Here is a 27,757-nt window from a genome sequence, read left to right as displayed (position 1 = left end):
CGGGTTTGGGGAGAAAGGCATCCACTTGGTTTATTGCCAATATAAGTTATTCCTTTTAAGAACATGCAAATTGTGGGTAATTAAATGAGGCAGCAAAGCTTTATGACTTTATATTCGAAGTACTCCTACGGAATTTCAATGTTTTTGGCTGGCACAGCATTGACTGGATTCATGTAACAATAATTGAAAGAATAATGTATGTACCCATTAAAAAGAGAAAATAAAAGATAACATGATATAAAAAATATGAAGAAAGAAACTATCTGATCTAATTCAAATGGAACTTTCCCATATATCAATCTGTTTACCAGGATAACAAAAAATATGATAGAGCAGAACGTTCAAATGAAAGGACTACTATACATCACTGATGCTACCTTCAGCCAGTTCTGAGATGGGACCCACTTATCAGTCAAATTCCTCGAGACTATTAGGTTCAATTCCAAAAAAGTATCATCCGCAAAGGTAATGGACATGCTTACAAAAAAGGGTATGAGGGAATCCAGATCCAAATAGTAAAATGCATTGGCAGACTCAAGGCTGATCCTTATGGGACTCCTAATTTCAATACTGTGCTACAGAAGGTGTAGCTCCAGTCCAAAGGCTGCTGAAGTTCATGAATGAAGAGAAACAAACCTGATACATATATATGAAAAAATATACCTGCTGTAAGTTGAGAGTCCATGCATAGTTCAATATCGTATCATCTACAAGTTGAAGTCTATACACAGCAATGTTTTTGTGCATATGGAAAAATTCTAAAGACGTTGTATATATAGATAGACTATCTAAGAATTGTAGGCCTTGTAAAATCACGGTTAGGATGGTCAGGTCATCTTAGTTGGATTGATATGTAGATCCTCCTATAGAGATCCTAGATATAGAGAGAACAATCATGACAGTTTACTTCACCCTAAATCAGCCGAATTGAGATTGAAGATGCCATGTGGAACTATGAGGTTGGGGGAAAAGAATCATTCAATAGTTGCAGAGCGCTCAGACCAAAATCCATGTGTAACTGAAACGTGAAATCAATTTTGAAAATGCGTGCGCACCTCCTGATACCCCAAACAAACACCCACGCATCAATTATCAGAACAAGTCACCCCTTCCAGAACATCTCCGTCACCGACGAAAATGCAAGGCAACGCCGGCATCGCTCGATCATCATAGTTTGGGAGACAAGGCGCTCTCGGAGGCGGATGCGCACGCGTGGCCACCATTGCTACAACTCTGGTGCGAGGAGATTGCGCACGAAGATTGTCGACAGTCTGTCTTTGGCGTCGTACGTGTTCGGTCGCGGCTTTGCGTGCGTTAAGTCACATTTCAACCGCTTAACCCCCTCGTTTTATTTACACATACATTTCAGATGCTCGTTAGGGGCACACAGACGGTGTTTGATTGAGTGCGGGTGGATGAAATGCTCGGTTAGTCGCTCGAATGGATTAATGGTTAACTTTTCCTCAACTGTAAGTAACTTTCTATTTAGTAGGTCGCTGTTCTCGTTTAGCTGTCATCTTGGTCATGTGTGTCGTAGATGTGTGTTGTAATGTGTTTTCCTAATCTATTCGCGGCAGCTTTAACCCATATCTTGTGTCAGCGTAAATACCATACCGACTTTCATTGATTCAACCGTGCAACTACTGCATTTGTCCGAGGATTTGACGCTGTTTACTCTGTATCACCGGCTTATTGTGGTTACCTAACGATGTACTATATATAGAGGTAATATTTCAGGATCACGAACTTCTCTCATTCATTGCAGAACAATGTAAGCCATTAGAAAAATAAAAGTTTTTTCATTACCACCATTGTATTCATCAGCATTTTCATCAATCAGCTTTATTGTTTCGATTTGTAGGTTATCTAAACAACGAGCGAAATATATAAACAAAGAGCACATAGGTAAGTAGTTTTTCACAACCAAATTTTCAGGCGCTCATCATAAAAACACTAGAAATATGACAACAGAAAGGAAAATGAGATATCATGATGAGTTGTTAGAAGGAGTATTCGATTTTCGACTGAATAAGGACTGAAAGAAAAGCTAATTGTTACCGAAAAAGAAGAATGTTTTCACTTACACATTACAGCAGGCATTTAATTGCCAACGAAGATTGAGAAGAGGAATCAGTTGCCAGCATTATTAACTTGAGATGAGTTAAAGAAGAATAACTTCTGAAGTTGAATGCTGTTGCAGCTTTGGTTATCAAAATCAATCGATTTTCAACCCTGATTATTGTTATTATTTTCACCCATTAAAATTTTTTATGTGTTGAAGTTTTATTGCTTTTCTTAGTAGAAAATGTATAATACTACTACGGGAAAATACAAAAAAGCATCCTAATATTATCATCAAATTGATCGAATGCTTTTAATAGCCAGAAAACACAAGTATGCTCTTCAAATTTGGACACCACAGATACATTAAGTATATGTAATTTCTACATATATACCACATGGTGCTGTGAGGAGTAAAAAAAAGATATAAAGGATTATCAATCCACACAAACCACAAACAATTCCCTAATCCACAAACGCTGTTCGTGCAGATCTTCAAACTGTCATAGGAGGACCGAGATACATCTTATGGGGTGTAAATTTTTTGGCGCACCAAATATAACATCCTGTCAAGTACACTATAACGTGTATGGAAATGAAAGATGTGAACACTATAGATCTTCAAGTCTCCCTTCTTCGAATCGCATTACAACAGTTAATAAAATATGATTGCATATGCCATTTCGAAGAAACCTCTCGACTGTTTTCGATATAAATCATTGGAGTGGTTATTGCCATCAGTCCACGATAAATAAATTGATTTATACTTGGATTGTATAACGTGAATTTTGATGACCTATTGTGATCTCGGCCGTTGTTACAATCTATACATATCAATAAGTATGAAACAGGCTTTGGCCCAATAGCAGCAAGAGCACGAAGCTCAGGAAATACAATTTTAATAGTCCTGTTGAGGCGGTACAGTTTTTAGTCAGATTGTCAACTATAAAGCAGCAGGAAAAATTTCCCGATATCTAGACGTCATTGAATTGCAATTCTCAAGTTTCAAATCAGTTCTTGACCGAAAAACTATGGGGTCAGATGCAAATCATTCAATGGTGATGAAGAACCATAAGCTCCACAGATATAGGAGAAAGAGAGGGATTTTCACATGCGACATCTCTTACCTAATCAAAGATTTATACATATGAACATTGTATACAATAAGAGGAAAGAAACTGGCTTAATCCTAGCCAAAAATTGACCATTTCGCAGTATGCGAATTCTTCATATAGTAAAAAATGTTGGGAGGAACTAATGTGTTTCATAATGAAAGTATATATCCGAGTATATATCATAGAACTTGACATTCGTGGTTTGTCCTTATCGGACTGTTATCTTGGTTATTATTTCAAATGCTCTAGAGTGCATATTATCGGTGAAGATATTAACATATAGAACAAACATGGTGGCCAGACTAGCAGGAAAGCTGAAATTTCAAAAAGTGCTGGACCGTTATCAAAAATCAGCAGACGATTTTAAAAAGGATTGGAGAAATGGAAAATGACCTCTTGATTGGTCTCTGATGTATTTGGATAAGTCTGACTCCCGTTTAAGAGCTTCAGAAAGTGACAAACGTATCCAAAATGATGTGAATACTATACGGGACATTTTTATGGTCCAAATTTCTGATATGGATCTGTAAGTGTAATAAACTGTATACTTTCGCAAATTCATCACCTCCACTTCGATGAGTTCTGAATAGAAATGATGTCAAGTAACCCAGAAACAGGAATTTCGAGATCTGGGAATATTTATCAAAGGAGCAATCTTCAAGAATTACCAACTGCTGGGCTGTGTTGAAAAATTGTTATAACAATCCTAAAATCCTGTCCTCAACGTGTATCAGAACGAAAACCTTGATATAAGAATCATAATCGTTTACAATTCTAGCGTTTCAAACATCTCCAAGGTCGGTTTCAGAATACATGAATGTTTAACGACTGAATATCATCTTTTTCTTGCGAATAACTCGAAAAACGTTACCGGTTTCGTCGGCATCATTTTTCTGGATTTGGGACCTCGAACGCTATATTTTGTTATTTTAATGTGTGCCGTGACAAATAACCATACACAAAATTCAGATCGCCCTAGAGAGCCTTGTAGAGGTAGAGTGTCGAAAAATGTATACACTTGGAATTTACAAGTGTAAAATACAGGTATCCGTTTGTTATATATGCAAATGCGTTGCAAATAGGTTGTGCCAACATGAATTCCGTCCGTTTTGTGAGGAAGTTGAATTCTCTATGAATAAAGCATTGATGTGGCCAATACTTGATGAAAATCCATAACTAAACTAAAGAAAGAATGACGTGGAAATGTCCTCCTCTTCGCTACTAACACTTCTCACATCTTCTGACAGAATCAAAGACGTTTTGTTATATTTGTCGAGGAAATGTCCTGTAGAAACGTGGCTCAGAAATTTTCTGCACCTTGTGCTCGCTTCCAAAGGTTACTGGATAATACCACACCATGTTTCAAAGTGTATCAAATCCTTAGGTAAGTCTGGTTAGAAAATTACAAGCGGTGTAATACCGTTGCAGAAAGTGAGCAACTTACAATCTATTCGGTTGCTTCATTCAGTTTTGAAACTTGTTATGAATATAATTGTTGCATTGTGACCACTCTTGAAGAACGACAATGAAATTACTTCACGAATCTAAAAAATTCAACATTATTCAGATATACCCACTGATATGGATCAGTAGTAATAAAATATAGTAGGTGAAAAAGCTTGAAAGAACGACGGTGCATTGAAATAAGACCGAAAACGTCTTCAACTGAAGTTAACGTCCCTAAACTGAAGAATAAGTTACCGAAACTGATCTTCCAAGTCTCGTAGAGATGGCACCTGAAGTTTATGTCTCGCAAATCAATAGGTACCATTTTTCCTTTACGTATAAAGTTCGCTGAACACGCTTTTGCAGTCATCAAGCAGTTGTATCTTGAATCGAAAAATATTCTGCATTCGTGAGACGTAATTTTTTTTCGATCTGTCTGGTCGAAGTTGCAAGAGACCCGAACAAATCTTGCATTACTCACGAACAATCTGTCGTAACTCAAAGTCTACAAGATAACTATTGGACCACCTATAAATACCATGTTTCTTGATCCAATCGACAGCGCACAAAAATACCCACTCCAACCGATACGATCGTACAATATTGTTAACCGTTGTATAAACAGGTAACATCCCACGCGAGTATGCTATTTTCCATCTTCAGAGTCCAAGAAAAAATTTCTAACAGCTATCGATTTTGTAACACCGAAGCGACAAGAATTATTGCTTGTACATCTTTGCTGGACACCCTGTAGGAATCCGCAAAAATTGTTCAACCAGATTTTTTGGTATGGTTTTGTATGGTCCGTGATATTTTGTTGATTTTCTGTTTGATATACTTCTTTTGTCCCTTAGTTGTGTAGACTTAAACCGAGACTTGAACGAATACCGAAAATGATAATTTGGTATCAATTAGAATTCTCAAATAAAGAGTTAAATCATGTACACAGATAAAGAAAGGAAATGAGATAAACCAACACGATGCCTAGTGAGGCCCCAATTTTTGTAATCTATCAGTGGATTTGATGATAGAATGCGATTCATACGTTTAGTGTTGAATTTTTTTGTTCTTCTCCTAATTCCTTTCTATAATTGTGGCACATAAATATGCCTATCTGCATTCTGAAATGTACTGCGAGAATTTTTGAAATTAATCAGATTCATGAGTACATCCATACATGACTTCTAGCACATGAGATCCTGATTTCTACCAGAGGCGGCACGTAAAAAGGGTCACATCTGATTTTGTCGTCTAATTAGTTCCAATTAGCAGATGTTAGCGTAACGGGGTAAAATACAATTTAGCGTATGATACAAGAGCTTAGGGAAAAACCCAGTGAAATTCCTTTCTTCCAGTGGACTCTTTGCGAGTTTCGTGCCCATATACGTAAAATGGGTGGAAACCTCTGGACGCAATGCAGAAGTATGCTCCATCTATTAGTCTTCGTCGATACTATATGAAATTAGTTGCATATAGAGTCGCAGCGTAATGTTTTGGATCTTCAAATGATCCTAGATTTCATAGCTACGGAAATCCATCTTTACTTTCCCTTTTCAATTATCATAGAACTTTCTAGGTTATCGACAAGAAGCAAACAATTGAGAGATTGAAGATAGAAAGGGGATTCTGGATTGAATACGGTTTCTATTGCTCCAAATCAAAAATATTCCAGATCTTAGGGCGTTTTGATTCGCGACAAACTGACTTTACTTCTTTCATTTCAATTTAACCCTCTTATCCCCCCATCGAAACGCCCCTGGTCCCGTCCAGCGCGAAATATAAAATATGGACCTTGTCACCGTTTGCCTCCTCTCAGAAGCGAATATAAATTTAAAATGAACGTGGGACGTCCTGACAACTTATGTTAATTTATCGAAGCACCGTCTGTGTATACATTTCAGGTATACAAAGTAGGTCTGCGGGGACTGATTAATCCGTTTGCAAGAGTGCCAGAAAGAGTAGCATCTGCATTTCCAAACATTTTATTGTGCCACGCTCCTCTGACTCAACCGATTGATCGGGGTTCTATTTTCGACCACCGTGGGGCAGTCCCTATATTGTCGGGGTACGTTTGGAGTGGTTACGTCTTCCTGGAATCGATTGTGGTTTAATTTTAGATCGGTCGAAGGAGAATCCGGACAGCCCTTTGTGTGATAGCTTGGAGTTCCGTAAATGCTGGCGTTTTACTGCGGTTGCCGGTTCAGCAGTTCGCTTCTGGGAGGTTATAAAAAGAAGTTGGAAAGGACAAGTCTGAAATAAACGGGAGAGTTGTCATAGTTTCGCTCGTTTCCCGAAATGCCCCGCAATAAAAGCCCAAAGAAAACAATTCACGGCTATCTGTGCTCAGGGAAGAAGAATCATATATTTTCCTTTACACATTAGAAAGACAATTTGTTCAGATTCTATTCCATCGAGAAAATGAAAAGGGGACCTGTATTGTCGCCATTTCTACCAATACAGTAATTGTAGCCATCGAATAGCAAATCGTGTGATAAAGTCGTATCACATCTTTCAAAACAGCCTCCCAAGTTGCATCGAACGCGCGACAATTCCATGAAACCTTGACAAGAGGGCGCCATAAACTGCAAACTACAGAAAAATTGCGAACTCAGCCATAAAAATACGTATATGCCGCATCATTTACTCTTTGTGTTTGTACGGAGTTGTTTATAAAATCTGACCTGGATTTCATAATTCCCGTGATAACCATTTTTAAAAATTACATTATCTCGGAACGCTGTGTTAACAAGCGACACTTTATTACTTTAAACGTCGCTTTATTTTTCATTAAACGTTATAAATCGGTACTAGAGGCGATATACATGTAAAGAGGACAGTTCTCATTATTCACCTTATCGCAATTGAAATGGATCGTATCTTTGAATTATCGGGATCTTCGCTCTTTGTAGATTGTTGCAAAAATGGTACTTTGGGCCGTATCCATGCGAGCAAAATTAACATTTTAATAAGACATCGATCAAGCAGCGTCAAAAGTATATTTTTAATGGAAGAAGAATCTGAATAACACTTCAGTAATTATCGAAAAAATTTTGAGATGAGTTTCTGGCACCTATACAGGGTGTTCCTAGAAGATTTGAGATTCCTTAAGTAATTTTAACTAAAAAGTCCCATAAACATGGAATCGCAGGATGTTATAGTTTGAACTTATGGATTGGTATCGAAACAAGTTGTAAAAACACAATCATTATAAAAATACCGAGTTTAATTTGATGTAAATTCATTCACCACAGCTTACTTACTGAACTTTTATGACAATTTGGCTTTTTCTTGGAAGAGACTTTTTTTCTTAAAATTACTCAAGGAACCTCCTCTTTTCGTTTGTACCTCCCGAGGTACCTCCAATTCAGGTATATCTGTATATCTGATCAGCGTATGTTTCAAGAAATCGGGCTCATAAAAAAAAATTGGAAAACATATTGAAGGAACAGTGTCGCGAATACCTCAAAAATCAACGATGTGACCCCGCAGATAAAAGAGTATCCAAAATAATTGCCAAAGTTGTTGTTAACCCGTTTAAGGCAAAATTTTTATCTGCATATTCGAAGGCCTACGCCATAAAGATAGAAATTGTTTATATGTAGATATACCATAATTATACGTGTATACATAGTGGAAGCTTAAACAAACAACGCTGTTTGATCTTGTACGGACCGATAGAAAAAGTGTTATCTTGCACGTTTTCAAGTTTAGATGGTCGTTCAGATCACTTTCATTGGCAAGCTGCGCTCCATTCTGGCACGACGAGAACAGTGGCGTAGATGTGACAGTCAAGGTCCGGTTTTATGGTTATCAGAACATTTTAATGGCACTTGATTGACTGGTACTAGTTTTGGATTGGTAACAAGGGGAGTAATCTTACCCACCCATTCTATTCTCTATATCGAGGATTTAAATTACAATTACAAATAAATGAAATGCTATCCACCTGTGATGACTGTAAGAAGTAAAGATTTGGGTCACTCAGTATGCTAACTGACTAATGAAACATAAATGGATAGTTCGAGTCCCATTTTTCTGGAAAGAATGGTGAATTTTGAAATAATTCGCACATTTAACAATTTTGTTATAGTTGCAGTGTTTTTTGAATTATTGTTCAATTCAAAATATTGTATAGCTGTATAACATCTGCATAACCAGATGCGAATAACTATTCTCGTGAGATCTAATAAATGAGTCCACATGTCTATTGCTTCACCAAAACAATGGAATGGAAATTCCACCAGTTACTCATATTTCATGATATTAAAATTGGAATCGAAATGCATTTCCCACATTTCATGGCTACCAAATGTGTAAAAATAGATTTATTATACGAGATTCAATAGAAATTCTTGTGGAGGGTATTGAGAGCTGACATTCCTATTTTAAACACGTGGCAGATTTTTATAATCCACTGATTTGATCAGTCTGTCATCAGAATAGTACGTTAATAAGTTTCCAGGTAAAGGAAATTTGAATATAGTTCAAGATAATTGATAGGAATTTACTAAGGTACGGGAACAACAACATTTACTTGAAAACCATTGACTTTGCGAACAGATACAAGTAAGAAGTTCCACAATAAAATCTCTAGATCCTTACTCGATACACGTTCACGAAAACTGCACTCGACTATCGATAAAATACCTTGAACTCATTCCCAAATCTCAATCTGTAGAGAAAGTTATCCAAACCAACCGGTGCGGTGTCTATAGTACAATCCGAAACGGGTGATTGATACACAATACCAACTCTTGAATTGACCCAATTCCGAGTTTATTCTCTGAATTTCGATAGCTTGATTCGAGAGATAAGGGTATACTTCGCTGACTGATTGAAAATTATAGATCGAGATCGAAAATATGAAAGTGCATTGTCACTGATGCTTAATCCTAGTCTGGATTGGACGCTTCGTTCAGTCAAGATGGTGAGTAAAGAAAAGAGGCTAATAGCCGTTTTTACATTAATGCACAAATAGAAAAATGCGTTATTAATTTATGTTTAAGTATGAAAGATCATTGATTTCAGCATTGTAAAATGTGTAAAGAGTGTCGAATTTCACTTTAGTAATATTACTTCATATTGTGAGACACTTCTCTACATAAAACGGTGAATAGTAGAAACTTATCTGGTGATTCATGATATTAAGTACCCTAACGTGGGACCTAAGCTTTAGTTGAAGGGAAGCTATACATACCTATTCAGAGAATTCCTCACTCATCGTTACCAGTGTTTGGAGTGGATGTAAGAGGCCTGTGCATAGGCTCGACAAACCTGGGTTCGAGACTCACCATTATAATTTCTTCAGCATTATAACAGTGACACTTATGACTATCAAATATCATTTGTGTTGAATAAATAATGCAAAAACAAATGGTTGACTATCCAATATAGCTGGCTCAACAATAGCTGGTTATTATTTCACGCTTCCAACATTTTTTTTCTGCAGTATTTGAATTTTTTTAATTGAGATGGTATGATTAGAATCCATAATTGAACTACAAACTGGTATTCATATGATTCTCACAGGGATAAGTTATTTTTGAATCGAATTTGTGATTTTAGGCAGAAAAATTTATTTGAATGTTTATTTTGTTATTTTTTTTTTGCCTAACTACAATGTTTCATTTTCCCAACGATTCAGTTACTTGAAACGTGCCTGTATGAACAAAAATGGAAAGGTTTATGTGAGAATTGAATTGTGTATCCTTTCATTCAGATATTTCATATAAAATCCAAAGTTTATCCGAGTTTGGGCGTTTTGAATTGGTTTCAACTTCAGGATTCTTTTCGAAAAACATCCTAACAAATCGATTACAAATGGTAGGAGCTATTTTTGTTCACATGCCACTGTACGTTCAGGTAGTGAACATTAGACACTCAGAATTTGTTGTGAATAGAAATCAGTTTGACACTGATAAAAATCCTACCCTATCTAATCCACAATCTTCAAACCATCCTCCATATATACCCTGAAAAAGTTTGACGAGGCTAACAGACCTTTCTCATAACGCTATCCTTCAGTGAAAATTCCTATAAATAATAAGTTATATTACTGATCGATAATGGCCGTCAGTCCTATTACACTCATTTAGCTTGACGGAGTTGACATAATTCTATCGGAAATTCGAACTCCTCCACCTTTCTAAAGGTCATTATAGGTCACGACCATTATTAAAACACGGAAACCTGGTTTTATTCATGTGGAGTCTAGATACAGTTGGTTGGTATAGATCAGCGGTCTACAAACGTTAGAAAGGGAATTGAAAACGATCAAAAGTTGAAAATCAGGATTAAAAGTAGATTGAATCAGTTTTAAACGGAAAATTCTCAAGTAACCAAATACATCGTATGTTGCAAGCTTCTCACTACTTTGTCACGCAGAACATCTGTCGAAATTGCACAGAAAACTTGATTTTTTCTGATGAACTGACACTGTATAAGGTTTTGGAAGAAGACAGACTCTCGTACACTCCAAAAACTGTATGCGATTTTGATTAAAACTGAAAAATAAATAGGCAATTGCTTAATTAAAATAAATGAAGCTTGTTCTAGACGACAAATTTTGAATTTTTACTCCCGGTAGAACCGTTTTGAAGAACAGTATCGCAGAACAGTCGTCCCGGAACTGTTCAGTTCTTCCAGTTCACATTTTGAGTACCCCTGGCCGTCCAGTTTTATACCCAGGCGAACACCCATTCGTTTTTCTAATCGCCCTGTTTCTATCCACGCAATCCGTGTCACTATTCCCAAGATGTAGGCAAATATTTCAGCCGGTATCGTCGGAAAATTGTAACCGGAGTGTTGAGCATGACTCCGGGCCATTCCGGACCGGCGAACATCGACAGCGGTGAAATGGAGTTGTCCAGCGACATGAAATACCCACGTTATCATTCAAGTTGATGGAGTGGACAATCAACCGTGATTTTACTAGAGGAAGACATGCACCCAGAGTTCGCTGTCCAATACGTTAACTTCCTCGGACATGTGCATATGGCAGGGATTGGTTTTATGGTAATGCTGATCGTAGACAGGGGATTGAAGGATTTTCGGAACATAGAAATGCCTGGAGGGTTGAAAATCCCTCTTTGGAAACGATATGTTCTCTCTGGTGAGGCAACCAAGATGTTTTTCTGGTAAATCCGATTCATGACCGAATCACCAGACCAAAACCCATGACATCACTGTATCAAATTCCTAGATTTCAGGGCAAACCACCCATGAGGGTGTTTTTCCTCTGATATTCCATTATCGAGATTTTTTCACAGTTGATCTTCTCTCTACCACCAGCCCTGCCTTGGATCGAGGTCATGGGGGACATACGCAGTTCAAATTTAATAGCATGCGGGTATTTCATACTCCTGTACCATTAAAATTGAATGTTACGGCTTTTTTTTATTCATTAGCCAACCGTGGCGACTGCAATAACTCCAAGGTCCCCAGGATCCAGCTGAACTGAAGAGTTGTTTTTGTGGAGACTAGTTTCTGGAGTAGTGGAAGATTAATTGTCGTTTTGGCTTGATATGAGGTTGGCAAAACCACCAAAATACACTGCTCAAAAATTGAACTGGATATTCATCCCATGGCTTCTATGAATTCCTTCAACAGATATGCTTGCAGATATCGAAAACATATTCCTCCTAGGCAGGGTTATATTAAGAAATTGGTAGTTTAGATTCTTGTTTTGAAGAACACAGGTATCTACAGATTCGTCAAAATGTTTCTCATATAAAATATATTGAGTAGAAGTGTCAGGTAATCAATTTTAAACCTGAACTACTGAACTACTGAAGACGACAGGATGATACGACATTTGTTTGGCTCCTCTTCGAACAACGTGTCTTTGTCTTAGTGAAACGACTGTCAAAATGTGTTATGCTTCAAAGTTATTCCGAGTGTCTCTGCATACAGGCGTAATAAATGAATGAACAAGGCCAGGGTCAAATTTACTGATAGATTGAGCAATTGAACTTGGCCAGTTGGGAATATTTCGTCTAAAGCAGCGTTCATTAAGCTCAGATATGTTTTGACTGGTTCAGTCAGCTTGGCCGTTGTTTTGCCCGACTCTTCAGGATTTACGATGTACTTCATTATGCACTTAAACCGCACAAAACGTGATGTGTGTGATGTATATGCACATACTATGTTGTTCGTGTTCATAACTCTTACCGTCGTTAATTTTCATCAGCAGCGTCAATGAAACATTTTCCTGCGTTGATGTTAAATGTATAGTTGTAAGAAGGAAAACGAAATTCTCTCATCTTTCTGTTTTGTTTCAGGTTCCATCAGGATAGAGTAACTTTCCTCGGTTTCTAGAGCTTATTATACTTGGATCATTATCTTATCGTGTTGTTAAGTGTGCAAGATTCAACAGTGCCATATTAAGTTCAGTTGTTCATTTGTGTTCAGTACTTTTTCCATTGGAATTTCGCTCTGTCCAATTGCCATCAGCAATAGTAGAAGGTAAGTTCTATTTAGCATGATAATAATCGGTCTCATACCTTTAGGGAACTTTTTGTTCGCCCAATCTGAGAATTTAATGTATTTGCTGTTGAAGTTGAAAAATATGACTAGTTCTCTGAATGTCACTGATTCTTAAAAACATTTATTTTCATATTTTTACTATTGGGATCTCAAAAACCGTGCCTTTTGCTCTTGGAAAATCTCCCATCAGGATTTATCCCTCATTCTAAATGAAAGTACACTGAGTAATAACTTACCTCCTGGTTTCACTCGAGAAGGATCTCAAACTAGAGCCTTATCGGAGTATCTGCCATCGAACGTTCAAAGAAAAATGAAACCGAATTCGAAGAATTCCACAAGCACTCATTGTACAACATAATTGTGGATCTATAATTATCTTCGCTTGCAGAAGTCTAGGTTAATAGCTTGCATCCATCAACCCAGTTAAACCGGAAAATCATGTTGGCCAGATCTAGAAAGTGAATATATATGGAAGAAACGAGAAACCTGTCAAGCATCCTCGCGCGTCCTTGAAGATGAATATCGCAGGAATAGGATCTTTTTCGATTCGTAATTTTTAATAATAAGCCTTTGGATCGAACAGAAAGAATCATAACCTTCCCATGAAGTCTTATTCCTCATGAATATGATATAAAATGAAGTGACAAATTGAAGCTCACACTTCTAAGAAAAATAATTTAAGAATTGAAGTTTGCAGACTTTTTTCTGGGATTTCAAGCTTCCTTTCTTCGATATAAGAAGCAAGGAAGCTTCTACCGCAATTCAGTTACAACATATGCTAAGATTGTTTTCACACATTGATTACGAGCATGAAAATAGACATAGAATGTTCCTGATGCATAACGTCCTTGATGTATCTCCATCATAAGGTGAATGATTTGGGAATGGATTCAATTTGAATATTTGATTGTCGTACAATATGCTGAAAATAAATAAGCTGTCTGCTTCCACATACATAAACTTTGATCAAGGCTGACAACGTTTAAAAGCAACCCAGTTGTATTTGTTTTGATTGGACGTGGAAACGTTTGATTTGGGGTTTGAAATTGACGTGTCGTTCTTTTTAAGGATTTCCGAGAAGATCTCAGTGACATTAAAGGAAGAACAAAGGGAAATATTGAAACAAATTTCAGTTAACAGTAAGACCAATAAACGTTGTTAAAAATAATCTCATTTGCAATAGACTGATGATTGTTACAAAGTTAGTTGTTAGAGATTCTGTTTGTGCCTTTCATGATGCAAAAAGCGTGTTTTTTTAGAGTTGCTTCTAATCGGAAACAAGTTTCAGATACTGTACTGATTTTTCTATACCCCTCTATATTGTATTTTGAATGTTCAACCCCGTATATGAGAAGGACATAATGATTTTTGAATTCACAATTTTCCATCTTGGTGCTGTGGAGAGATTGTTTTCTTCAACTCCTCCATGAACAAGAATTATTCTATAAATGGATAAAGAATGGATTCTTCCTGTTATTTTCCCAATGAATTGAAATAGCCTCGATACTCCAATTATGTGCCAGTTGCTTGATCTTGTTTGAAATCTCCCGAAAAACCACGTGTGTCAAAATCGCACATTTAATCAATGAGATCATTTTTAAACATAGTAAACGACATGAGGCCTGGTAAGGGACCTTGCAAAGTTCTATTTATTGATTTATTTCAGTAGTTGGCAGACGGTTTTCAACAGATATGTTATTCATACAAATTGTACTATTAGTGTTCTCTGTCTGTGCGATGCGATGGATAAATAATGATACGAAATTCTTTTCCTTATAATGATACCATATCATTGGACATTAATCATAGGATTCGGTCAAGTAAAGTCCCAGAATAGATAGTGAACAATACGTCCGAGGCAACTATGTAATTATGAAATCTCACAAGAAGCTCAATTGATTGTTTCATTCCTAGTCTGCTTGAAAAATTGCAAAAACATGATATTATCGAAATTGCTATGTTGTTTCGGAGTACAACACGTTAAAAAAATCATAAATGCGAACCAAAATGACTCCTAGTCTTTGACTACACAAGATGGAATTGTTTATAAAAAAACTAAGAAATTTTCTTTGTAGGTATACCGTGCCTTGATAGCAACAAACTTTGAATGCAAATTTGTCGCCCTATGGGATGTTATCCCCATATACGAAAGCTGAGAAAAGACTAACGAGAGCGTTGCAGACAGATGCGACATCTATCGGTTTCTGTCCAAACGACAAAATTCCATTAAAAATCTCATAATTGCGGAAAAATTTCTGGGTTTTCATGAAACATGGAGCTGATTTGGGACATCTTCGAAAATCTCCGAAGGAAGGAATTGTAAAATCATTATTCGACATGCATGCAATCATGCTATGCTGCAAACAATCGATTCTATTTGTTGTTTGTGAAGGCAACAGACGCTTTATCACTACCATTTAATGCAAATATGACCTACCAGCACAGATAAGAATTTATGGCACTTGTAGACTATGAATTATATTATCTAGGTCCGGATTATTTATGATCTGCGACCAATTACAACAGTCGTCATGTTCTTATCGGTCGAAATAGATTTTTTTTTACTTCAATATTTCACGGAATACCTGGATATCGAATGCAATCACGAATGCTATCTGGCATCGAAACAACTAGGTCGAATATTTGTGCGATTTCGTTCGAAATAAATAGTTTTGGTGTTTGACACGAGATGGCATAGCTCATCTCATTCATACCTTGGAGACATACTCTTCAGGATCATCCCTGTATAAAGATTGTTCTGCTTTTTTTGATTTACTTGAAATCTGTCATCTGTCAGACCTTCACAAGTCTGTTTAGTCTGTGTTTTGAGTATTTAAGCCAATGGGAGTTGAAACTCTATAGTCTGTGCTCGGTAGTGTCTGTGTATTCGCATATTAATTCATCAGAAACAATAAAATTGTTAGTTTATCACTCGAAAGTTCAGTCAATTTGTTCCTGGTAGAATTCAGTGATACATAGTAACAAAATGAAATAACTGGGAGCACAAAATAGTGAGGATCTGGGATCGTATTGTGGAAAAGTGTTTATAGCGTGATGGTATCGACTTTTTTATATGGAGATTCCTCTCCAGACTACGACGAGACTGTTAAATTATTGAAATCGTTCAAGATCGCTCTAAACTTCTCCGAGTAGATCCCGTAACTTATCAGACTGATGTATTCCCTCATTATGCAAGAATATTTCAGAGGCCTACGACGGCTCATATGTCAATGTCAGTCATTGTTTATTGTGCGTCTTATTGTCTGCTACTTGGCCTATACACTCTGTTTCAAGGATACTGAAATTTGAATGAGGCCAATATGGCTAGAGCTCGTTTTCAGTAAGAAATATCGATTTATTGTCTGTAGCAAGGAGCTTATTTGAATCTGGAGTTCTCCTTTCGAATTTTTTCATTGCATGATAAAAAATAGTTAATAAGGTCAATATCTTACGAAATATCTCACAAGCTTCTCTACACCACTCGATAAAATTATCCAAATTTCCAGAAATATCACAGATATGGCCCAATTTTTCCCATTCATAAATATTTACGTAATAATTAGCAATATTTAATTCTCGCATTTCCATTTCTAACCTCATTAATTCTAATTTTTGCCCACCTTATGAGTCCGTTGATTATAATGAGTACTTATCGAATTCGAATATATACATTAATATTCCATTCAATAAACAATGATAACTGATACCAATAGGCGGAAGGTCAAAGATAAACTCATCTTTCGGTTGCTTGCTCTTTGGGAGTGTTTTATCATTAAATTTCTCGTACCACACACGAAAAGTTAACGAAAACTTTATAGAGAGATTGAATAAACCGTCCCCCAATATCAATTTCAAAAACAGAACAGAATGACGAAAGGTCGATTGATTCCTTCATGGGCCAACCCCTCCCTGTACTGCCGGATCTCACCTTTCGACCGGATTTCGCCTCCTTGACCCTCTGATTTCCGGTCCTAGCCTAAATGGCCTCCGGTTGACCCAATTTCGAATCTTGGGATACGTGGATACGCATCCAGACCAGATCCAGCTCCGCCACTGTCCAATTCGCGTGGTCTAGATCGTTAAAATGGGATGGAGAATGCACCTGACATTTGGGCAACCTGAATATCCAGGGATTCCCAAGGACGATCCTAAAAATCGAACAGCTGACGGGCGGTGTCAGCGACCCCTCGCTCTAGTTTCTGCTTCTGCTGCGACACCGATGTTACCCTGCAGATAACGTTTGGACACGTGGGGAAGCACGGCTACCCCCGCACCTGATAGCTCTGATTTCCGTTGATTGAGAAATTTGAAGTTTTCACTCACCTGAAGACGTCACTTTGTTGGCGAAACTGTGGGTGGTTTAAAATTTGTTGTCCATGTGACAATCGTGTAATTATAGAGTTTAACAAGTTTTTAGATGGTGAAAAGCAATCCCTCCTTCTTATGTCCCATCTTGAACATATTACAGACCTAAAATATTCCTTGTTTTTCGCCTAGTTCATTGCAGAACTGATTTATTCGAAATTTCAACTCGCAATACGCTAACATCTAACCGGATCAAACTTGTGAATCACAAGATCGATCAGGCAGAATTTTTTGCAGAAAAATCATCGCTCACTAGGTGGACTCAGCGTCCTCTTATGTAGCTTCCCGAGGAGCCATACGTGGGCAGACAAAAAAACCCAGAATTCAATTAATCTCCCTCTCATCTCCCACAAGGCCTTATTATCTGCAACGTGTCAATCAACAGAAAATTCAATTTTTTGTCTACATCATAACCTCCGCGTCTTACAGCCCACATTCATTGATTGATGTGAGGAATCACCTTGGAACCAGGAGTTAGCAAAAACTCTGAATGTTTATAAAAAGCGGAGCCAATCAAGTGCGAGGATGCAGAGGTGTATCTAGATGAGCTACAGACTGAAGGAAAATTTTTCTTTTTGGTTTAGTTGCTTTTTTCTTACGTTTCTATGCCAGTTCTTGTAGAATTGGCACTAGTGTCCCAGGGCTGAAGCTTGGCAACACTGTTTTCCTTCATAAAGGATGGATGTTCGTTATCTTACGATGTATAGCATCAATTTGTATTCAAGTTTAATACAACGAAGTGGTACAACATCCTGAATAGGGGTATAATGAAAACCAATATGGGTATGGATTGATGAACTTGACTCACTAATGTATTGGTTCATCCTAGAGTTCTCCAATATATATTACCCTAATAATGCTGATTGTTAGCTGCTTCAGATCTACCCTCATGATGAGAAATGATTCTTTGTTGGATTGTATTATGTGGGGTGTATGTGTATTTGACAGGAGTGGAGTAGCTATGCTTGAAATGAAGAATAAATTGAAATAACCGACCTTCCTTCATGTTTTCGACTTCTATCGAATCAATTTTGTTATCCCTGTGATAATATCGTTATGCAATTAGCTTGGTTCGCAAAGCTTCGCTATCGCTAACCCACAAACCTCTATAATTCAGACACAATCTTGCAATCGGATATTGATATTGGCCAAGTTAAAATAGAACAGGAAGGAAAAATGTCTGGAGAATTTGAAGTCCTCGAACATGCAGGTTTTGCGAATGAAATAAAAGGAATATTATACGCTTAGACGTACATATGTCAAGATAAGAAACAGAGAAATATCTCCACATCAGATCCGAGTAGAATTTCAAAAAGTATTGCACGATTTTACATGGAAATCTTTGTAAATTTCATGAATTTTGGTGGCGGATATAGCATAGATACTTGAATATAACCATGCGAATCCATTTGTTGAGATTTCAGATAGATATAACTCGAATCTGAAGGACTGGAGATATTGCATGATTATATCCTTCAGGTTGCTTACTACATTCTAAGTGAAAATTTATAGTCCCTGAAGAATGAGTATATTAAAGGGTTAGAAACACATTAAATCAAATTATTATGAAACTGGTAGCCTCAGTCCAATTGCATGTATGATATTATGGCACGGAAAGCTTAGTATTAAGCTCAATAAAATGCAACGTCTGAAATAATTTATAACCGGAGACTGGCCGGAAATTCACTTTCATAATAATTGGCTATTAGCCTCTATGCAATTTAGAATTAACGTGTACAATGAATGATATTTCAGTATTTATGGCTTTTCTATGTCTCGCCAATTTGGGATATAAGAGGTTCTTGCTGCTTATGCAGCTTCGGAGATAACTGTAAGGTTCGGCTAGTAGCCAATTACTGATATAAGAATTTTTATCAAAAAATTTATGTTCTTGGTTATGAATTATTGTATGCAGAGTATCTTTTATTATTTTTTTATTTATTGATCACAGGAATACTAACAGGTATCTTTGCATCTATTCCCCGACATAAGACTGCCTATAAACTCCAACAAAGTAGGTAGATTATTCATGAAAACACAGTTTCAGTTTTCAAGTCTTTTCTTGTAAATTTTGAGCCTTAAGTAGTGGAACGTTTCTTCCAAATTCAGCCAAAACTTCTCTTCTAGGTGTTCCCATTTAGTGGTACATCACCACTTTCACTGACCAGTGTATTTCTGCCCCAATGTCATCGGAAACGATTCACGCCATAATTCAGTCTGTTCACACTCCACGCCCCCAAATAATTCATGAATTTGGAGAGAATCCAAGTCTGGGACGTCAAGTAGAGGTGATTCATCTTAGTGTCGGTACCAATGTTCAGGTTGACTCTACAAGGCTCATGGAAATACTGAGTGTTCTTCGAAATGGAGGAGGTTTTCGAAGGATTGTTGTATGTGAGCATATACGTATTGATATCTAGTTAGCCTAGACCACTTCCATGCATAACAAAAATATTGCGTTACCAGAGCAACGAACAATAACACATTAGAAGTGTCAGTGCGAAGTTTGAGGTCAAAAAAGTAAACCAGAGTTACGCAATGAATTAAAAGAAAGAAGATGTGTACCGAAATTGTGAAAATCGCAAAATTGGAGTATCGAGCCATCATCAAGTACCTGTATTTAAAGGGGTTAAGGGGTAAGCAGATTCACGAAGATATCCTTAATACCCTTGATGATCAATGTCTTTCGTGTGCGACCGTGAAAATTTGGACTGCAAGCTTCATTAGAGGTAAATTTTCCATTGAAGGTGATGACCGATTGGGAAGGCTAATTTCTGTGTCATTCCCCGAAAATATCGATGCAAGTTCATGACATGATTTTATCAGATCGTCGAATTGGGCTAAATCGGATATCTGAAGCACTGAATATTCCATACGACCGCGTTCGTCATATAGTTCACGTCAATTTGGACATGAGAAAAATTGCTCCCCAAATGTTTGAATGTTGACCAAAAGCGTGCAGGGGTAGAAGCATCACGTTCGATCTGTGCTCGATTTTAAAACGATGTAGACTTCTTTAATAGAATTGTTACTATGGATGAGACTTGGGTACATTTCTACGATCCAGAAACAAAGCAACAATCGATGGAATGGCGACACTCTGGTTCTCCAAGATCTAAGAAGTTTCGTGTCCCAGAATCTGCTGGAAAAGTTCTTGCTTCAGTTTTCTTGGGAATGCCATGGAGTAATCATGATTGATTTTTTAGATAAGGGTAGAACAATAACCGGAGATTACTATTCGACATTAGTGACTACTCTACGGGAAAAATTGATGAGAAAAGACGCGAAAAGCTATCCAAAGGTGTTTTGTTTTTGCAGGACAAACTCTCCTGCACACAAATCTCAAAAGCATAAGAAGAGAATATGTTGAGTAATAACATATTCTGACATTGGAATTTTGTTTGGTTCTATAGTAGGCTAAGAATTCCTCCCCCCAAGGAAAGTTGGCGCAAAAAAGGGTTTTTCCCAAGTTCGTGGTTCAACGTCTGGTGAAAGCTGCAGAACGATCCAGAAGGCCGATTCCGAAGCCACGACGTCATCGGCTGAACAGAATCCAAAAGCGGCGAGAAAATTGATCGAGTGATCTTTCGCAATATCACAACGGAGCAACTAATAAGACTGGGGGGTAACGAACGACTGCATTGTCGGTCCATTTAAATTAATAGCCGCAATGTCCAAGACTGTTAATCACGTTTATGGCCTTGCACTATCGTTTATTCTTGCTCACTTGCAGCGTCCAACGATCCAGAATTTCGCTCAAGGCTGCTGGCGATCGACTGCACTCACGAGGAATTGTTACTTTTTGCAACAATAATTATAAGGCAGGAGTTTGCCGAATGAGAAAACGGCCGCGTGCAGATGGAATCTGTTGGGTGTGATATATGACTTTATTATTTATTGTCTCCTTGTCAAGGAAGTAGGAGCGGCTTCTCTATCGGTTCCTGAGGTTGTGTTAGGTGACTACATGATTCTCTAACACATATGCCTCTTTGGACTGAAAGACAACACTCAAGGCCACTGAAAATTGACACGTGTATAGCTGAAATATCTTCTCACTACACGTGGAAGATGAGATTTCAATTTCCCCTGGCATTCCTTGAATCTAAAGAGCGGTGATATATGATATGGACGCAACAAGCAACAAGATATCCTTCCTTGCAGAAGGGTTTGCTCTCCATTTCCGAGCTAAACATCCAGAGACAAGATAGGGCATCATCACTAAGCAGTTCTCAACATCATAACCGACTGGGGCTTCAAGACCTTGTCATTTCCAGTTGTACTGTGTATTTAACAAAATTCACACCAAGTGGGCATGCCAGTTACTGTTGGAAGGAAGCTAAACTTGAATCAAAAGTTCGAACAGACTTAGGATGATGAAGAGGGTTTTTCTATCGAAATGAACAGAAAACTATGCCGCTGAGGTAAATCTCTTCAAGAGCAAGCTAGCTGAACCTGAAGAACTGTCTTCAGCAAATACAAACTTGAGGGTCATTTTATTATCATCTTCAGGAGGAAAAAAACTATTTAATCTTTTTTTTTCTTCTACAGACGAAAAGCCAAGAAGAGAGTATAAAATATTCGAACTTTCCTGGCCTCTGCACCTCATCTTGGCGCAGTCATGTGCTGATTATCTCGAAGCCAAAACCGAGGCCGAAAGAGTCGTGGAGCTCCTCGTTTTTAGGTCAGACATCGCCCTCGTTTTCTCTGTTCATCCAAACGAGTTCACCGCTTCGCCGTCGAATAAAAGAAAGTGTAAGGATCGAGTACTCAACTGGCCAGTTATAAAAACTGTTACTCAATTCACAGATTGTCAGGGACGGGCCGTGAATGCAGTACGTGTGTGTGTGTGTTCTCCGACCGTTCAATTGAGGATGATGCGTTCTTCTTGGCAGTCTTGACGAGATCGATTTCATGGTCTTGAATCTGGAGCATGAAGGAGTCGATAGGGGAAAAGTTCAGTCAAATAGTTCTTGTTAGCTGCAAATTTGGTACTTCTACAGGGCTCATACATTTTTATGGGTTATTTTTCATTGATTTTCCCACTGAACTCCAAACCACTGAAGTAGCAGAATTACAAGGATATATTAAAAAGTTCTTAGCCTATTATAGAACCAAACAAAATTTCAATGTCAAAATATTTTATTACTCAACATATTCTCCTCTTAATTGGATACATTTATTACAGCGAACCTGCAACGTCTCTAAAACTTTCAAAAAAAAATGTTTCTTCTTGCTAAGCAAACCAGACCTTCACAGCTTTTATTACCTCCTCGTTGGAAGAAAATTTACGACTTTAAACTATTTTTCAGTTGAGGAAAGAGATGATAGTCGGATGGAGCCAAATCTGGTGAATAAGGGGGGTGTTCTAGTAGTTCAAACCCCAAATCACGAATTTTTTGCATGGCAACATGAGATTTGAATACAAAGGCGTCGTCCTGCAAAAACAAAACACCTTTGGATAGCTTTCCGCGTCATTTCTCTTCAATTTTTTCCCGTAGATTGGTCGGTTGTGTCGAATAGTAATCTCCGGTTATTGATCTACCCTTATCCAAAAAATCAATCCTGATTACTTCATGGCGATCCCAAAAAACTGAAGCAAGAACTTTTCCAGCAGATTTTTGGACACGAAACTTCTTAGGTCTTGGAGAACCAGAGTGTCGCCATTCCATCGATTGTTGCTTTGTTTCTGGATCGTAGAATTGTACACAAGTCTCATCCATAGTAACAATTCGGTTTAAAAATTCTACATCGTTTTCAAATCGAGCACAGATCGAAAGCCCTTGCACGCTTTTGGTCAACATTCAAACATTTTGCAGCAATGTTTTTCATGTCCAAATTGATGATGATGAACGCGTTCGTATAAAATATTCAGTGCTTCAGATATCCGTTTTAGCCCAATTCGACGGTTTTACTTTTTCGAACTGGAAGACTTCTGGCGAACCATTCCTCCATTTACCGAAACTTCAAGGTCTCCATGCTATCGCCTCGCACGTTCCCAATTAAAGACCCTCGAACTCCTGAATGACAGCGGTAATTGATCAGGAGCTGTCAGAGAAAGGTGCCAAGTGCAAAAATAAATTGTCCAGGCGATAACCGCAGGTTTTCATTAAAATTTCGCAGGAAGTGAAAGTGTGCATGAAAATTGGATCACGCTGCCTGTTTAATCACCAGAAAAGATCAAGCTGACGTTGTTTGGCGGAGGGTGATTTATGTTCAAGGCCTAACCACGAAAAACAATCAAGAGAGGGCCCGGGAAACTGACGAGCCCAGTTGATTTGATAATAAATTCTCCACAACATAGTTCTCTGGTATTCTCCATACAGAACCTATTGAACTGACAAAAAATATGGGAAATTTCAAACTTGTGACAAACTTCTCGAAACCAGCATTCTTCATAACATGAGATCCCTGGACTTGAGCGTGAGTTGCCCTTATACTACAGTATAAGTCAGTGAATTGTTTACATGCTCCTCACCAAGTGCTATTTCTCGAAATAACATAATTGCTCAGGAAGTATCGCAAACTATCATGCCCAAATTAACTCCTCAGACAATCCTCGAACTGAGAAACTTCTAAATTGGAACCAATAAAAGTGAGTACAAGTTAGGGAGTTCCATTTTCCATCCTCATTGCACTTGGCCCTATAAAATGTTATTACACTCCGTCTTCTTCGGGGCTAAGCTGTATATTGTCCAAATAACATTCGAAGTTTGCGAGGAGACTATGCATAGTGCGCTAGTTTGCCCCAGTTAGCCTGGAACAAAGAGGTCTTTACAGTGCATCTATTGTGATATTGTAATGCCGGCAATTTTACTTGTGATCTAACCGAGCTAATTCGGGCTTTATAGACTGGAGCGCATTAAAGAGATTTGATAGTGGCACATTCCGGAAATATTCGAATGATAGAGGAAATGCACGTGGCAACTTGGATAATTTGTCTGTTAGATTAAACTGGTTTGAGTTATTATCTTCATACTGATCCCATCGTATGAAATAGGAGATTGTTACTGTTGGATATTTAACCGAATTTTGGCATGACAAATTGAAGGGTTAGATATAGGTTAAGCTAGAATTTTGGGTGAATTCGGATTGGGGAAGGGAAGAAAGTATACAGGTTTTTCAATTATCCTTGTAATTGTGTTGTGGTTGTTTTGAGTATCTGATTCTCATATATGCCGAACAAAGAGACCCCAAAAAAGATCTGAATGCAGATGTGCAAATGGTTAATTGAGAACTCGTTGGTGAACACTCCTTTCACTCCTAGAAGTTCTGGTTTTGGTGGATAAGTTGTAAGACCCTTAGAGGATCTCAGCTGTGGTCGAAGGAGATTCAATATTTGCAGGCAGCTATGGATGCTATGACAAATTATTGTTAGTCTTGTCATCCACTCAGCGAATTCGAATGATGAACGTTAGAATGAAGGCGATCTGCCTCGGAGATAAGCTATTTCAAAATGAATGGAAGTCACTTATTATGAGACGTTCTCAGAAAGGATCGTCTTGAAAAAGACCCCTTTATTGATGATGCCTGCCGTGGGAGTTTGATTGAACTGAATACTAGCAACAGACAAATCTCCATTAGTTTCTTCACAATGAGGCTATCTTCAAGGCAATCAGAACTGGATATATGCGGAGAGACCTGAGGCTGCATACGATAATGCTGCTGACAACACAAAAGATAAATAATATGCTACGATGGGTAATTTAATGGGTGTCGGGAACAAACCAAATAGATCGGAGTGTACTCTCTGACATTTACAAGCCTGGAGGATTCGATGTTGTGGTAGGCAATTCATATTGCTTAATAACATACATTTTCGTGATGGAAACGGATGAAGCATGCAGTACGTAGTTGGAAACATCCAAAAACAGAAGATTCGAATCTTTTTTCGAAGTCTACCTTTTACTCCAATGATCTGTCACATAACGTATATGATTTTTTTATGTTTGTCGAAGAAAATCTACATCTTTTCGTCGACTTTAATAAAAACAAGTTGTTTATGTCCTATTTCATGTCTCGATGCTACTACTGGGTATACCATTTCACGGTGGATCAATTCCATCCTTCATTTTACTTGAGTAGTTTATAATTTCAGGAGATTGTGACGTACGCCTGATGAAAGGTGGGAAAGGCTGAGTGTCTATATACACCAAAACGTGTTATTATCTCCTCCCAGGATAGGACTCTACCATTAATCCACCCAGCTAAAGCTAATTATTTCTTAATAAACCCATTTTTTATTTGTTTGAATTTTTTCCAAGCATTCTTCACACGCAAGATGTAATTTATGACGTTGCCTCCCATTAATTTGTGAGTTATTAGAATGAAACTGGATGTGGTCTTTTCAATATATGGCTTGGGCAGGAGCAGTGACAGTCCAAATTTTGGTGGGAAGGGACCTAATGATATTTGAGGGAAAAAGTTATATGAATTAACCTAATGATTCGTATATCATCGGTATCATAAAGATCTTAGTAAACACTAAGGAGATCGACAATGAAATGTGTTTTTTCACGAGTATAATATAAAATATTGTAGAATTAATTTGTGTGTCACAAAATTGATAGAATCTTTTTTTCCAGGTAAACACATATTTCATCACTATATCTGTGAGTATTTCCTATCTTGTTTCAATATCTATCAACGGAAATAATTCACTCCTTAAAAGATAATAATTTTTATGACAATGCAGATCGTAGTGAAGCATCCTGATAAGTCACTATCAAGATGAATTGGACATTGAAAAGGGGTCACCGACTTTGACGATAAAAAATCCGAAACAAATATCAGACGCTAATAAAATTAAGGCGCCAGTCGATGATAATCTGGTGATCTCATGGACTTTCTCTCGTATCGAAGCCTTAGTGGGGACAGACCATTAAGTCATGCATTTACGCAATTTTGATTCTGAGAAACAGGAAATCCTATTTTGAAACTTTCCCACCTCGTTGTTTTTCTAGTTGAAATTCTTTTCGATTCTGTGGAGATAAAACATCCAAAATTCAGATTTGTAACACGTTTTTCGGCATTCAACATCAGAATGCATAGATCGATTATCGGCAACATTCAGAAATGGCGTCTGCCAAAATTTCGCGATGAAAGCATACGCGGATGTTTATTATTTTCATCTTAGTCATTCGAAACAGCCGAATAACGATTCTGGAATAGATTCGACAAGCAAAGATGACAGATAAACACCCATTTAGGCCGTCCTACAAGGATGCTAAACCACACGGTTCCGCAGATTTGCCGATGGTTGGCTGCGTATTTAGAAACACTCGCTGTGGCTTGAATTGTTCTATATATCTACTTGAAAAGCTTGGCTCCCTTCTGCGCATTGAATTCACCGAGAAAATTTAATTCACAACGAAAATGTCGAGGTGAGATATTAAAGGTGGGTTAAATTTGCAGTAATCAGGTATTGAAATACTTGTCTGCGATTTTGCACGAGTTATATTCGAAAGTTGCAGTTAAAACTCGTATGGGGGCCATTTCCTATGATCATTTCCTTTTGGTACGATCTAGAACCCTTCCAACTCGAAGAAACATCATTTATCCTGAGAGGACAACTAGTGACACCTACAACTTCCAGCATCCCGACGCTTTCAAAACTCGCGTCTGGACCCAGCGTCTTCCCGACTGAGTTCCAAGTCTATTTATACGGCGAGCTGTATTTATACATTCCAGATGCACACATAACGAGGTTACAAGGACCGTTCTTGACTTTGTGCGTTGCAATAATATTGATACGATACCGGAGTCGTTCATTTTGTAAACCGATTCAACCTTCAACCGTGTTTTATTAGTTCAAATTCCCGCTGCCGAGGCACCGACGCCTCTTTTTCGACGCTTGTTGACGCATGGATCGAAGTTTACACAATCCATTGAGCACAGGCCCAAAAATAAGTCTGTGGGATGCACCGAGGCAACGTCTTTGGATGATTGAGGAGTTATGCATGCCTCGAAATGGCGCGAGAGATGATCCTTGGCTGAATATTCGGACGAAAAAGTTTTGGGCTTTGGAGATTCGTTATTCTTCATCTCCTTTGAACCCCTGCAGTTTCATCCACCTTTCTCAAGTAGAAGTACAAAAATTGCAATCTCTCGAAATCGCTGCTTGATAGGTTTAAGTCTAAGTTGCTCATTGTGGAATCTGCTCTTGCTGCCATCTTGTGGCCTTTCTTGTATCTGTATAAAGGAGTAAAGTCTTTGAAGATGAGCAGTGAAAACGGCCAATTCATTCAATGATAGCCAAACTGTGATATCAAGTTTATTTTCACAGTATT

General features: G+C 37.8%; 1 protein-coding gene across 2 annotated transcripts in view; it reads left to right on the top strand.

The window, feature by feature from the left end:
* The first annotated feature begins 1,258 nt into the window (after positions 1 to 1,258).
* The window catches only part of LOC123314189 (ecdysone receptor), a 103,521-nt gene continuing 77,022 nt past the window's right edge, over positions 1,259 to 27,757 (top strand). Inside the window, exons 1-2 of one of the 2 annotated variants that reach the window (XM_044899313.1) lie at positions 1,259 to 1,469; positions 12,902 to 13,085. The gene's annotated coding sequence lies outside the window, so the exon portion shown is untranslated. The remainder of the gene's footprint in view (positions 1,470 to 12,901; positions 13,086 to 27,757) is intronic. The other variant, XM_044899312.1, reaches the window with a different exon arrangement.

This window comes from Coccinella septempunctata, chromosome 5, assembly GCF_907165205.1.
Source record: "Coccinella septempunctata chromosome 5, icCocSept1.1, whole genome shotgun sequence".
In the NCBI taxonomy this organism is placed as follows: Eukaryota; Metazoa; Arthropoda; class Insecta; order Coleoptera; family Coccinellidae; genus Coccinella; species Coccinella septempunctata.
This window is presented reverse-complemented; position numbering and strand designations above follow the sequence as displayed.